Here is a 15,648-nt window from a genome sequence, read left to right as displayed (position 1 = left end):
TTTCATCTTCATTTGCCATCACGTTCTCATTGGCTTCATTTTGGGAGCATAAATTATTTTTCCAGGATTCAATAAGAGTAGATGCTTTAACATCGCTCCATGCTTCTGCCAACTGGTAAATAACATCCTTGATGTTTATTTTTTTTAAGATTCTCAACAACGCCTGTTTCAAGATTTTTAAGCAGATGTTTCAAGAGACATTGCCTATAGCTGCATTTCAAAGTCTCCAAAACACCATGATCTAGAGGTTGAAGTAGGGACGTCACATTAGGTGGCAAACACAGAGCTCTGATGTCACCAAAAACTAGTTCACTTTCGTCTAGATGAGATGGAGCATTGTCTAAAATTAAAAGTGCTTTATGGGTAAGTTTCTTTTCATTCAAATATTTTTTTGTGCTAGGGGAAAATTCTTCATGAAACCATGTTTTAAACAAACTTAAATCTATCCATGCATTTTTTTGATTTGTGTAATTAATAGGTAAACATTTTACATTTTTTAAAGCTTGGGGGTTCTTTGACTTTCCAATGAGAGTTAAAGTTATGCCCCCCCCCCAATGAATTTGAACATGCCAGTACCGTTATTCTCTCTTTTCTTCGTTTATAACCAGGAGCTGATTTTTCTTTTCTAGCTGCAAGTGTTTTGCGTACGAGCATTTTATAATTCAGGCCCGTTTCGTCACAATTGTAAATCTGATCCGAATTTAAATTTTCTTCTTGAATAATTTTTGATAATTTAGCAATAAATGTTGCTATTTCTTCCGTACTAGTAGATAATTTTTCCCCAGTGATGTTCAGATTTCTAACTCCAAACCTTTTTTCCCAACAATCCAACCAACCAATACTTGAGGTAAATTGTTTTCCCCCTTCATTAAAATGCTTATGAAATTCTAAGGCCTGTAAAATCAGTCCAGAAATTGGGTTTCCTTTGTCCCTCATCTGTGTGAACTACAAAAAAGGGGCTTCAGAAGTTTGTTCAAATTCTCTTTTCTTCTTTGTTTTTCTATTAAAATTTTCACTATCACATACAAATGCTCTTTGTGAATACCATTTTTCAATTTCTGCTCTCTTTCTCCTCCAGTTCCCTACAGTCACTTCAACACCTAAGTTACCGCCACTTTTTTTTATTGTTTCTCCTTGATCCAAGAATTTGATTGCATTCAACTTCATATCTAAAGATACAACAGCATACTTCCGTTTTCCAATCATAGTGCTTACACTAACCCTAATAACACAGATGAAACATGACAAATAAAAAAATTAGAGTAAAATTTTTAAATCTTTTTTATTTATTTTTTATTAAATCTTTAAAATTACAGAGTAAGAAGTCACAAAATCAACAAACGTAAAAGATCACATGGCTCAACACTCAACTGGTGTGGGTTCCCGCTCCGTATTGAATTACGTACTCTTGTCTTTGATGATAAAGTATATACAACTTTTCGACAATTCACCTCAGATAATGTGGAACCTTGGTTAAATGAGCCTCAGTTAATCGGGACTCTACTGTACATATATTTCATTTCGTTCCTTAATTATTATTATTATTATTATAATCTCACTTACTCAAGTAGAAATTAATATATATTACAACTCCATATCATCCTAGGTGAAGTGGCTAATTTGGAAGCTAATACAGAATACTTTACTATAATAGCTCAGTTATAAGCAGGGCTCAACAAATCTGGTTTCCCATGGCACGTAGATATTACCAGCTGGTGAGTAGCTACAGACTAGATAAAATAGAATGTTTTTATTAACATTAATAATAAAATATTATTGCAACATTCACATACTTTAAGTTGATATCTATAAGGCAGTCCTTCCAACTTCGACAGCATCACATGAAAGAGGGGTTTTAGCATCATGAATTTAATTAAATTCAAGAACAGATCCATGTTATACAGTTCTAGTTTCGAGAACCTCTTGACAGTATCAATTAATGGACCAACAATTGATTTGTTCCAACCAGGACGTACTATTGATAAGTGGCATTTTTCAAATAAAATGCATCATGTAAAGTGCCATTCAAGTAGCAAAAATTAAAAATGCATGACGAGTATTGGAGAAATTAAATATAATAAACTATATTATCAAAAACTAATGTTGTTATTACTGTTCCGCTTATTCTTATTAGGACTTTATGCTATTAAATAAACACTTTTTTTTGGTGGGCGCATCCCTTTTGTGTGTTGCCAGTAGGGTTTGCATTTGTCAAGCCCTGGTTATAAGGAAATGTTTTAGGCAACAAATGCTTTTTTTAAAAACTACATTATATTAAAGTCTTTTATCTAGCACAAATATAACCACCACTGCTATACCACTCTGTTGGAAGGCATATCTTTCCACAGAATTTGATCTCTGCACTTTACTACTAACTGAGACATACAGTATTAGGTTTCAAAAATAAAGCAAGAGGTAAGTCTCAATGTTAAATTTACGAGGTTCTACTATAAAAACATTTTTGCTTTATAGAAAATGATCCTCTTCGTATTTTGAGCAGCTAATTATTAAAATCAATTGAAGCAAAAGAGTCAAAAAACAGTTAACTACATTTTTCGCAGATAATGCATACTGCCAATAAACACATGAGCAATACAAAAACGGAACAGAAGCAATGATATGGGAAGACAGTACAACGCTGAGTCATTTTGGTGAGACATACACATTGTGAAAACAAAAATAAGTGGGAGTATGTTATAGGCTAAATGACTGATGAGTATGATGAACAACCAAACAAACAAGCAGAGCAGAGCCAGCAAATTAGAATGCCTTATAATGGGGGATTTTAACTTTCCAGATATTGACTAGCACTTATGGGTTGGTTACTTGAATAGTAGCAGAAAATTTCAAGATTTATTGGATGACTGCATTTTATGGCAGTATGTTAGAAAAGCAACAAGAAAAAGCAATGATTATCAGCAATGACCCTTCATACATTAAGAATATCCAGATAAAGGCACCACTAGGTAGAAGTGATTGTAATATACTTATATAAGATTGACTTAAAGATATGATTACTGTCAAGTGTAAAGGGAAGCGATTTGGGTTTCGTAAAGGCAACTATAAATGTCTTAGACAGCTTAATTAATTTCAGTGAGAACAACTGATATTGTTACCAACAGAAATTCTAAATGGGAAGCATTCACAAAAATAATCATAGAAGCTGCTAAGCTTTTATAACAAAAAAGAGATACTGTTCATGTTTAGACCTAAATGAATGTGAGATAAATTGATGAGACTAGTGGCAGAAAAGAAAGAAAAATGCACAGGATGATTATAAATTATCAGGGAACACAGACAACTACAAAAAAGTACAAACTAGCTTGAAACCAAGTCACTAACGGGGTTAAGCAAACTCACACAGATTAGAGAAGTCTTTGGCTAAGACTGCAAAAAAAAAAAAAAAAACAGAAAAATCTTTGCTTATATTAACTCTAGAAGGAAAGGGATGAATCGCATTTCATTCATCCACTAGATACAAATGACATAACTACTGATGATCCTGTTCAGATTTTTCCTAGGTAAGAATTTTTGACCTAGTCTGCCTGTCTATCGATATTGCTTTTCTTTTTCCTCTGAATCTGTAGTGTCTTCACCAGAACGCTTCCTTTTCACACCTTTTAAGTATTTTACTCATTTTTAGGGAATAAAGCACAATTACAAAATGTGGAGGCACGCTTGATACACATAAACAAAGCTGCGCACGTGTAGCAACTGAATGAACATCACCGTAAAGCTCACATTTCACTAAAGCACAATTCTGGGGGTTACGGCCTCATTTCAAGAAGGATGTAGAGCTGCTGGAACGAGTACAGAGAAGGACAACAAGATTAGTGAATGGAACAAAGGGTTGCTCTTACGAAGAAAGGCTTAAGTTTTGCAAATTACAGTGTCTGGAGACTAGGCACCGGCGAGGTGATCTGATAAAGGTGTATAAAGCCTTGAATGGTTTCTTCCTCTCGCTCAGAATAATCACCTGAGAGGGCATAAATTCAAATTGAGGAAAGACAGATGTAGGATAGACGTGCAGAAATTTGCCTTTAGCCAGTGGGTGGTTGGTTGGTGGAACAGACTTCCATCCCTTGTCGTGGAAGTTGATAGCCTAAATAAGTTTAAGACTCAGCTGGACAGGTATTTTGAACGAACAGAGGGGTGAAGTGGAAGTGGTTTTTTTTTTTTTTTTTTTTTTTGGCTGATGCTGCATAAGCTTGCTTTCTTGCATCAAATGCCAATGCTAATGCTAATTAAGGATACCATTACCAACAGACTTGAATGAGTTTTGCAACTGAATTACAATAATGACTGCAAGACATACTACAGAATATGACAAGAAATAAACTGACTTCTGTTGGACCATCAATAAGATGACTGGCAGCAGCCACACTGAGATACAGTGAAAAAAACTTCAAAGACAGAAACTTCAAAGTACAAAATAAAAAGAATTACAGACAGATGAAGTTATAAACCTACTTTTGACAATTACTCAATTATAATTTAACATAATTATAATGGTGGTGATTGCATGGTGGTGATTGCAAGTGTCCTACCTGAAAGCCAGCACGAACTCTTTTCACTATGTTGATGAGATGATACATTTGAACTGTAACCTTTAAAATTTGGTTCAATACTAGCATTTAACTTCCAATATATGAAGGTTCTTAGTGAATACTACTCCTTTTAGTCCAATACCATAAAACATTGTAAAGGGATGATATATAAAATTCATATGCTTTGCAGCACACATGAGAATCCTTCTTCTGGCACTGAAAACCAAGTACTCAGCATTTTACAGAGACCATCTGCCAGCTGATAAAAAGTAAATAAGCTTTGATAGAGTTATCCTAGTAGCATCTCAGATGCTTAAATGCACAGTGATTAATCTTTTCAGGTCATGCTGTATAATTTAACCCAGAGTCAGATGCATGGGGGTCTTTAAACCCCGTCCAATTTCAGTGATGTACTCTCCATCTACTCAGTCCATACAACTGAAACTCCAAGTACCTTTCAACAAAAGTGCATTCTTTGATTTCTCCACTGAAAATTCCAGAAATCTCTCTTAGTCACACAAACAGGAAAAATGCAGGATCAAGTTAAGCCTATTCATGATAATTATATGCATGCATCAAAAAGGCAAAAATTTAAATTTAGCAGCATCTCTTGCAACCAAGTATTGAAGCACACTGTATTTTATGTTTCATGACAGTACCTCCACTTGTTGTAATCTCTGGCTTTGTGTTACTGAAGAGTCTGGTTGGTATCCAATTGTTGATGCACACAAGTTTATCAATTTACATTTCACTTGTCAACAGTGAAGATAACTCCCAAATAAAGATGGTAAAAAATATGTCTCAAGCACTATGGGGGAGGGGTGTCAAAAATAATTAAAAATATGTTTCTAATATTAAAAATGGATTTTCACAGTTCTGTTTATAAGTGAGTGCATTAAAAATAAAAAGTGGTATCAAAAAGTAAAGTTCTGAATTTTTTTTGTCAATTTTTAAGATGATGGGATTACTTTTTCTGAGTGGGCATATAATCCTCAAAGAACACTGCCACGACTGCTTAAGGGTAAGCTGAACACTCAAGCTTTAAGGTCGAATAGTAGTAATAGTATTCACCATATAGTGCAAGGAAGCCACAAGCTTTTGCTGCAATGGGAAAAAAAAAAAATAAGAAAATACATATTATGATTTGTTTGTTTGTTTGGGGATTTATTGGGCACATCGGCATCTGTGGCCACAGCACACCAACATATTATAAACTTCCCTTCTCACATAGGTAACTATCCAGTCGCCCTTTTAACTTCTTTAAACTATCAGCTTCAACTACCTGCACTGGCAACTTGTTCCAGCAATCAATGACTCACTGGCTAAAAGAAAACTTCCTACAATCTAGTCTAAACCTTTTCCCCTGTAATTTGAATTTATGGCCCCTAGTTCTGGAATCCTTTATAACAGTGAAAATTCAGCCTTCCTTTTACCAATCCCTCTTTGAGCCACTCTCATAAACCTCAATCAAGTCCCCCCCCCCCTTCCGGAGGTCCCTGGTTGCCAAGCTCTGTAAGCCCACATAATCAGGAGCCTTTCCTCATACGGTCCCCCCCTTCTGCCAATCTCACCATGTGGGTTACCCATCTTTGGGCCCTTTCAAGAAGCTGAATGTCTTTTTTTCAGATGAGGTGGCGCCTCCGTAGCCAGGTGGGCAGGGGCAGCAGTGCGTAGCACATGCTTCTTGATTAGACCAGGGTTCGAGCCCGTGACCACCAAATACGGAGGATGCGGAAAGGTCAGGGAATGACCACCGCATATCCCCGGAGGAATATGGCCTTAGTTGCTAATGCTCCTAAAAAAAAAAAAAACCAATCAGATGAGGTACCCATACTATTGCACATGTAACTCTTGCACATGCCTTAAGAGTTCTTATCTGTTACCCCAACTGGACGTATTATCTAGATGTTCTGGGGACAAAGACGTTTCACGTGCGCGGGTAGCTAATATCAGGGAAGAGAGCCTAAAAAACTTCAAGGGTTGTGTTAGGGTTGTTAAATATACAAGAACAGTAAATCTTAATTGTTTATACCGTAACGTTAGAAGTGTCGTCAATAAAATGAGCGAATTCGAACTGCTGGTTAAAACAAGTAACGCGGACATAATAGGGCTTACAGAGACGTGGTGCCACCCGGAAATTGGGGATGATGAGTTTCAGTACGGCTTGTATAATGTATTTAGGAAGGATAGGTTAGATAGAAGGGGTGGTGGGGTAATGCTTCTTATCAGAAGCAGCCTGAGTGCGACGATAGCTTTCCCGGATTCAGACATTTCACATGCTAGTATAGAGTCTGTATGGTGTGAGATAGTTGGAAACAAAGGTATAATGCGAGTAGGAGTAATCTACAGACCAGGTGATTGTGAAGATTATGACAAAAGCCTCTACATGCAAATGGAATGGGCAAGTAAGCGTCAATGCCTTATTATGGGTGATTTCAATTTGCCTCTAATTGATTGGAGTAAATGGGAAGGAAACTCGACATGGGGAACAAAATTTTTAAATCAACTAGACTGTTATTTGTATCAACATGTCAGGGAAAGTACTAGAGAAAAGAATATCCTAGACCTCATCATCACACATGAATCAGATGACATAACAGGGCTGACAGTAGAGGAACCAGTAGCAGGAAGTGATCACGGAGTTCTACGGTAGATGATGACGAGAGAGGTAGCAGAAGTAAAAGGCAAAGGAATGGGTTTTAATTTCAGAAAAGGAAATTACGATGCCTTCAGGTACTACATGGCCTCTATTAACTGGGTAGATATCGCGCAGAGAATGAATACAATTGAACTGTGGTACGCTTTTAAAACATTAATCACAGATGCCTTGAATGCGTATATACCATTAAAAAAATACTCCACGAGGAGGGTTCCAAGTTGGATGACTAGTGAAGTTGCCGCATTACTTGAGCAGAAAAAGGTGGCATGGAAAGGTTACAGAACAATAAAAAGTACTGATGCCTATAACAGCTACAAGGTGATGTGTAATAGAGCCACAGAAAAGGTTCGACAGGCAAAGGCAGTTTATGAGAAATCACTAGCAAACAGAGCAAAGAGGGGGGATAAAGAATTCTTCACATATATAAATGCCAAGAAGAGCAGGACAAACCAGATCGGACCTTTACGTAAGGGAAAGGGGATAGTAATAAATACACCAGCTGCCGTTGCAGATGAACTCAACAGTTATTTTGCATCGATATTTACAAATGAAAAGCCTTTTGTGGCAAAGGGAAATTGTGGGAGCGAAGTTAAAAAATATGTAATTAATGATATTGAAATTTCGCAAGATTATTTAATGAAAAAACTTTCGAGCCTACAGACCAGTAAAGCTCCTGGAGTTGATGGAATATACCCTATAATCTTAAGAGAGGCGGCAAGCGAGTGCATTGAACCATTGAGGCTAATTATGCGAGCATCATTAGACTCTGGGGAGATTCCCTTGGATTGGAAAAGTGCAAATGTATCTCCCATACATAAGGGTGGCTCTAAAAGTGAAGTTGGAAATTATCGATCTGTCAGTCTGACTTCAGTAGTAGGGAAAATCATGGAGGCAATGATCAAGGGTGGAATTCAGGATCATTTGGATCGAATTGAAATTCTCAAGGATACTCAGCATGGTTTCGTAAAGGGAAAATCATGTGTAACAAATCTGGTTCGCTATTTCGAAAGGGTCACTCACGAGCTGGATTTAGGGAATAATTTCGACATTGTTTATTTAGATTTCAGCAAAGCTTTTGACTCAGTCCCACATGAGCGGTTGCTTTATAAGCTGGAACAGGTTGGAATCACTGGGAAAATCCTTAGATGGATAGAAGGATGGCTTCAGGGCAGGAGGCAGAGGGTTGTGATAAATGGCTATTCCTCAGATTGGGTTGAGGTAAGAAGTGGGGTTCCCCAAGGATCAGTATTAGGACCACTGTTGTTTTTAATTTTCATAAACAACATTGATGAAGGGATAGAGGGCGTGATGTCTAAATTTGCAGATGATGTTAAAATTGGAAGAGTAGTTAATGATCACTGTCAAGCTGAGCTTCTTCAGAGAGACCTAGATAGACTTCAGGAATGGTCAGAAAAATGGCAGCTGTGCTTTAATCCAACAAAGTGTAAGGTATTACACCTGGGAAACAGTAATCCCAAAAAAACTTATTCACTTGGTGGAGTTCAACTAAACCCAGTACTGGAGGAAAGGGACTTGGGTGTTACGATACGGTCAGACATGAAATTCTCCGAGCATTGTAAACAGGTTGCAAGGAAGGCCCATGGTGTCCTATCGATGATCTATCGAACTTTTGTAAGTAGAGATAGGGACGTGATAATCCCATTATATAAGGCTTATGTTAGACCACACTTGGAATACTGTGTTCAAGTATGGAGACCGCACCTGAAGAAAGACATCGAGCTTCTTGAAAGGGTGCAAAGAAGGGTAACTCGCCTGGTGAGATCGGCAAAAGGGCGTCCTTATGAAGAAAGACTTCGAATATGTGGGTTGCAGAGTTTGGAAACTAGACACCTTAGAGGAGATTTGATTGAGGTGTTTAAGGCTCTGAGAGGCATCAGTAAAATGAATGAGGACGAAATTTTCAAGATTATAAATGATGCTAGAACTAGGGGACATAAATTCAAGTTACGGGGGGAAATGTTTAGATTCGACTGCAGGAAGTTCTATTTTAGCCAGCGAGTTATAAATTACTGGAATAAGTTGCCTTCATGGGTGGTAGAGGCCGACAGTTTGGGGAAATTCAAAGGTCATCTGGATAGTACTTTCGGGTAAGGGAAGCGCATAGGATGATAGGTTTAATTTCCTTTTTATTTATTTTTTATTTTATTATTATTTTTTTTATTTATTAATTATTATTATTTAGTTATTTATTTATTTATTTATTTTTTGTTTTTATCATTGTTTTGTTCAGATTTTTTTTTTTTTTTTGGCTGGTGCAGCATAAGCCATAGGCTTTCTTGCACCATGCAGCCGTTACTAATACTAATACTAATACTATTCTGCTGTATAGCTTGTATAGCACTAATGGAGTCTGTATATATAACACTGTGCATTTGTTGTTTATTGTTTGTTGAGAGTTTGAAATTTAAGGTCAGGTGTATAGCAGAGAGTTCTGCAGTATAGCTACTACATTCAATAGGGAGTTTCTTGGCTGGTAGTAATGCTGCTACACCAGCATGACTCTCAGTTTTAGATCCATCCATGTAGACTGAGTACTCAATGCAGCATGAATTTGCAGTATGTTCTGTTGGTATAAGGTGTGCTTTCCCCATGCTATGCATGAGAGGTAGCACAGCTTGTTTTTTTTTTTTTTTTTTTTGTTTCAGGATTTATTAGGCACATCGACAACTATGGCCATAGGGTGCCAGGTTGCACAGCAGTATATGATACTTCCAAAGTGGGACTGTATGAGAGGTAGTAAGCTGTATCTTACCAAAGTCAAGTTGCCAATCAGTGAGTAATGAAAAAAGGTGTATCCCTGTTTACGGGTAAACTCTGTAATGATTTTCCGATTTGGGAGAGACAAGTCCATTCCAAGTTGGGTGGTTTGGTTGCCATTTTAGTTTTGCTGCATAGTTTAGCAAAAACATTTGTCTGCATAGAAGCAAGGTGGTTTCGTTTGCTTCAGCACATAAGCACCATGGTGTACAGAATCAAGCTAATGTAAAGCACTTGGTCTAGCAGAGCTATAGACTGTAGTGCCATAATAAAATTTCTATGTCAAAGAAAACCATGGCTGTATTAATGAATGGTACAAATAACGTGAATGTATTAATGAATGGTACAAATGCAGGAGTGTGTAACAGTTGCCTCTCCATGTTGTGCTAGATAGCACTCTTAAAATGTTTAGCTTCTTAAGACAGGTAATCCAGAGTCAGGTAATCAAGGAAAGTATATTTTTTATCAAATACTACACCAAAAAACTGGACACTACAAACCACTGGGATGATTTGATTTTCTTGTCAAAGTTCTGGGTCTGGATGTCATGCTTCCTACAGAAATGTATCCCAATAGTCTTCTAGGGTGAAAGGCAAAACCGTGTTTTGGGACCATTTAACAACTTTGTCGATGGCATCTTGCAGCTCTCTTTCCAACATTTACATATTGGGTGAATGACAGGAGATATTGAAATGAAATTAACAGTGATATAAGAAGTTCCTGATAAACTGTGGCAGATATCAGCATAGTCCCAAATCATACAGTTCTCGCACTAAGCCATATTTCAAAGGCTTTTTCTATGTCAAAGAAAACCATGGCAAGGTAATCTTTTCATAGATAGGCATCACAGATGTTCTACTCAATAGGTCAAGAGCGGATCTGTCTTCATAAAAGCTGCATTGCACTAGGTTTAGGAGGTTATTTTGAACTAGAAACTAGGTTAGCCAAGTACTGATAATTTTTTCGAAGACTTTATTCATGCAGTTGATGAGTATAATAGGTCAGTAATTTTGCAGATTTGTAGGATATTTTCCTGTTTTGGAAATGCCAAAATAATAAGTATGACACCATTTCTCTGTGAAGGTATTTTCTTTGAATATTCTATTCTGGAGAAGTAACAGTGTCTCTCAACATAAGAATACCCTTCATGTTCCTGACTAATCTTGTTACTCTCCTCTGCGCCCGTTTCAACAGATCAACATCTTTTCTAAAATGAGGCTTCTGGACTTGTATGCCAAACTCAAGATGCAACCTGTCACCTCATACAATGGGACAATCAGCTCCTTATCCCTGCTGACAAAATTCCTGTATATCACTGACCCCATGAACTGTCCTAGCAGCCTGTCTTACATTACTCAGAAAACTTCATATGGGACTTACCCCACTACATTCAGTGTAGTACCATCTAATTGGTATGTTAATCTGGAATTACAGCTGGCCATATGCAGTAACCTTGCACTTGTCAATCTTAAACCACAAATGTCAGTCCGTCTGGTTATTTTCTAAATCTTGTTGAAGCAGCATATCCTGATTTCTATCATGAAACACCCTGCCAACCTTCATATCACTACAAAACTTGATATGTCTTCATGAATATCATTAATAAATATTTAAAACAATGAAGGTTACAACTATTAACCCTGAGGGACTACACTAGTAACATTAACCCAAGAGCAAACCCCATCAATAACCATTCTATGCATTCTGCCACTCAACCATCCCTTTATCCATAGCAGTAACTTAACTCTAATGCCACACTGCTACAATTTGTATAGCAGTCTTTCATGTGTAACAGCGTTAAAAGCTTTTCTGAAATCATCCAAGTAAATATTGTCAAAATTATTTTTTGCATGCAGCTCCTTTATTATTATGTCATGGTAACCAATCAGAATTCCAGACAAGATTTTTCCTTAATGAATCCATGCTGCATAAATATATTTCTGTCAGTATGCTCCTGCATTACTACTTTGATCACCAACTCTTATTTTCCTGGAACAGAAATCAAGCTTACAGTTTTATAATTACTCACTTTTCCCTGTGATCCCCTTTATGAATAGGGGAGATATTTGCACATCAATCCATGGGAACCTTCACCTGAATCCAAGGATGCTTTCATAATTACAGCTAAAGGTTTACTTATCTCTTTTGTTGCTTTTTTTGATACAACTGAATAGCCTCCAACAGCCCCAGGTATCTGTTTACTTTCAGCCTCAACAATTTCTGTTACACTTTCCTCAGTAATCTCAAAATCCTTGAGCTCCCATTTATAAGTTGGTATTTCTGGTATACCCGTTTGTCAACATTCTTCATGCATGATTGTAGATACAAAATATTTATTCAGTTTTTTGGCAACCAGAAAAGGTTTATCAATTAGTTATGCCATTCATATCTAATGGACCAGTGAGGGTCAATCCTTTCTTTCTAGTGCTAACATAAAGAGCTCTTTGCTACCTTTATTTGCATTCCTAGCCAAAGACTAGGAATCTGTCTTAGCCTGACTAATTACCTTGGTGACATGATTAGACTAGTTTCTAATTACTGTATGCTTCTGCGTCATCTGATAATTTTTAATCACTCCATGCATTTTTCTGCTCTATCACTAATCTCATCAGTTGATCTGTCATCCATTTAGGTCCAAACCTTGAATAGTGCCAGCATTACATTGTTCACCTATGTCAACCAAGTGCATTGCCATATTATTGCCAGTCATATGTTCTTTTTAAACAAGAGCATAGCACTCCCACCTCCTGTCCTGTCTGTCCTTTCTGTAAATGTTGTACTTTCCTATTCAAACTCTGCATTCCCTAGATAATGAGAGAAAACTGAAAAGGCATCCTTAATTAGCTGACTCTAAAGAAAGCTGACAGAACTGAGTTAAATGTAGGGCCAAGAAGTATAAGAAAACACTTCATGGAATGAGTTGCCATGGTAGCCCAGCTACTCCCAAGCCAAAGCTATCTACAAGAAACACAGATCACAGTTTTACCCTATTTCAGGGTAAAACTGTGGATATGAAACACTAGGCATTATAGCATTAAGGCCGAACACTATGTGACAGTCTAGACCAGGGGTTTCCAAACTTTTTAGACATGCAGAGTCCACCATCAGAAAGAAAAAACATTCCAAAGCCTTAATAATAAAAAAAAATACACTAAATACAGAAACAGTCTGTCACTAGCACCAGATCTTTATATATATAACACATACATTGACAGTCCAAGGCACTCAGAAAATCCTTGCGGAGCCTCATAACTATGGCAGAGCCCAAGGGCTCCGCAGAGCATAATTTGAAAAACCCTGCTCTCGACATCAGATAGACACCTATGGGTGTGGTGTATGCCAAAAGAGCAGTTTCACTAAAATTGTACTGCAACAATGAAATTCAATAGTACTAGTGATGTGATTTTGTTTTACATAGCCATCTATTATGAGTGAATTTTTGAATAATTCCTACCTAACCTACATGGTTTCAATTCTTTGTGGATGGGTGGAGGATCAGCTGTATCTATATCAGTCTAAAACACTCCTTAATAGACCAGGATCAATACAACAGTAGTTTGAAGCAAATAATGCAGTGGGACTACACTTCCAACTAAGATCTGAATCCAAACAAACACCTTTGGTATGTGTCGATACAACTTAACTAGAAAGATGCCAGGTTTATGCAGAGAGCCAGCAATAGCATTATGGGAAGAGTAGTCAAGTGCAACCCGTGGGAGGTCATACACCATGTTACACTTTTATTTGTTAAAACCAGATATTTTAAACCCAATGCAGGAAACGTATACTTGATGACATCAATAAAGACTGATTAATCTTTACTTACACTGACAAAGATTTTTTGAAACTTCAAGTTCAACAAAACTAGCAATTTTATACGAACTAAAGAAACAGTTAATTACGGAGTAGCAGTGTCAAGTGAGTTTATCAAAAAATACTGATACCGGCACACATTCCTTAGTAGAACTCAAAATTATCAATGCACTAAAAATACGCTTCTACACTAACGATCACATAGCGACGTAATAGACAGGTAATCCTGAACATTAGTGTCGTGAGTCACCGGAACTCGGAACTGTCGTGAATCGTATTCTGACGGAGAGTTCCGACTTGACTGAGCATGCGCAACATTTACTATCTGCCCGTCTGTGCCGGGAATTGTCACGGAGCATGCGCGGCACTCTCCGTATCTGCTGGTACATATATTCTGACGGAGAAGTTCCGACTTCACTGAGCATGCGCGACACTCACTATACACTGGCAATTATTATTATTATTATTATTATTATTATTATTATTATTAATTGCTACAAGGTGCAAGGAAGCCTGAGGCTTATGCTGCACCAGCCAAAAAAAAAAAAAAAAAATTCCCGAGTTACCCTGAGAGAGAGAGAGAGAGAGAGAGAGAGAGAGAGTCAAAGGGAGTCACCAAGAAAGAGAAGAATGGTGATATCCAGCTCAGGACCCTGGGTGTGCCAAGCCTATACTCACCAGCTGTGAGCCCCTGGGGAATAACATCTGGTGAGTATGGGCTTTTTCCGTTTTCAGAAAGAATAAAAAACAATTTTCTGACTGCATAAAAGAATTTGATTAGAAATATAAAAGTAGAGAGTGATAAAAACAATAATGGACAAACCTATACTGTATACTTTTTTTTCGTTCTCGGAAAGAATAAAAAAACAAATTTCTGACTACATATGAAATTGATTTTAAAAATGAAAGTAGACAGTTATAAAACAATAAAGGAAATAAGTAATTATTGTTAATTTTTAATTATTTTCAGAGCCCCTAGCAGAACTCCATGTTGTCCGCCACCACCGCTGGGAGATGAGCCAGGCTGTCCACGGTACTCTGGCTGCTCTCCGTCAGGGATCGCCTGAGCTTCCTGACGGAGAACAGAAAAAAAAAAAAAAAAAGAAGAAGAAGAGAGCATTAGTGAGGGAGATAGCTGAAAGATGGGGGTAAAAAGGAAGAGGAAAAAGGCGTCAACTGCGAACACTGTATTTTCTTCGCTTTAAACGTTTGAATTAACGAAATGCTGTTTTTCCCTAGGCTAGTGGAGAAAAGAAAAGCAAAAAATAGAGATACCTTTTTGCCTTCATCGATTTAGAAAAAGGTTCCGTTTAGAAAAGACTCCGTTCCAAGAAAGGAATTATGCAAAGCCCTTCAAAATATGTCAGTTGATCCAGAGCTTGTGGAACTGATTAGGGCAGGGTTTCCCAAACTTTTTTAGTCACGGAACACTTTTCATCTCACAGTATATTAACAGAACACAGAAACACAAGTTTAGTGGAAGCGAAAGAACTGTTTGCTAATATTTTTTTACTTACGACGCACTGGTCGTCAGGAGAATTTTTTTTTACATTTGGGCACTTTTCTCGGCAAACATATTTCCAAAAGACTTTTTCTGATGTCGTGCCGGAGTATAAACAAGAACATTTTTATTTGAATTTCGGCTTTACATGTGTTGGAAATAAAGATGCTCTTTCTGGACGACCAGTGCGTCGTATGACAAATAAATTTTAGCCAACAGTTTATTATTATTATTATTAGTAGTAGTAGTATTATTATTAGCCACATGGAAGCCTGAGGCTTATGCTGCACCAGCCTGAAAAAAAAAAAAAAATCCCCCCTTTTTCCTTGAGAGAGAGAGAGAGAGAGAGA

At 37.3% G+C, this 15,648-nt stretch overlaps 1 protein-coding gene across 3 annotated transcripts in view; it reads right to left on the bottom strand.

Moving 5' to 3' along the window:
- Positions 1-14,047, bottom strand: part of LOC150085858 (uncharacterized) — a 154,204-nt gene extending 140,157 nt beyond the window's left edge. For 2 of the 3 annotated variants that reach the window (XM_090373540.1, XM_090373542.1), the window contains exon 1: positions 13,811-14,047. The gene's annotated coding sequence lies outside the window, so the exon portion shown is untranslated. The remainder of the gene's footprint in view (positions 1-13,810) is intronic. The other variant, XM_090373541.1, reaches the window with a different exon arrangement.
- Positions 14,048-15,648: the final 1,601 nt, after the last annotated feature.

Source organism: Mastigoproctus giganteus, chromosome 5 (genome assembly GCF_048544385.1).
Source record: "Mastigoproctus giganteus isolate SK-2022 chromosome 5, ASM4854438v1, whole genome shotgun sequence".
Lineage (NCBI taxonomy): Eukaryota > Metazoa > Arthropoda > Arachnida > Uropygi > Thelyphonidae > Mastigoproctus > Mastigoproctus giganteus.
Note: the sequence above shows the minus strand (reverse complement) of the source record. Positions and strands in the feature narration are given on the sequence as shown.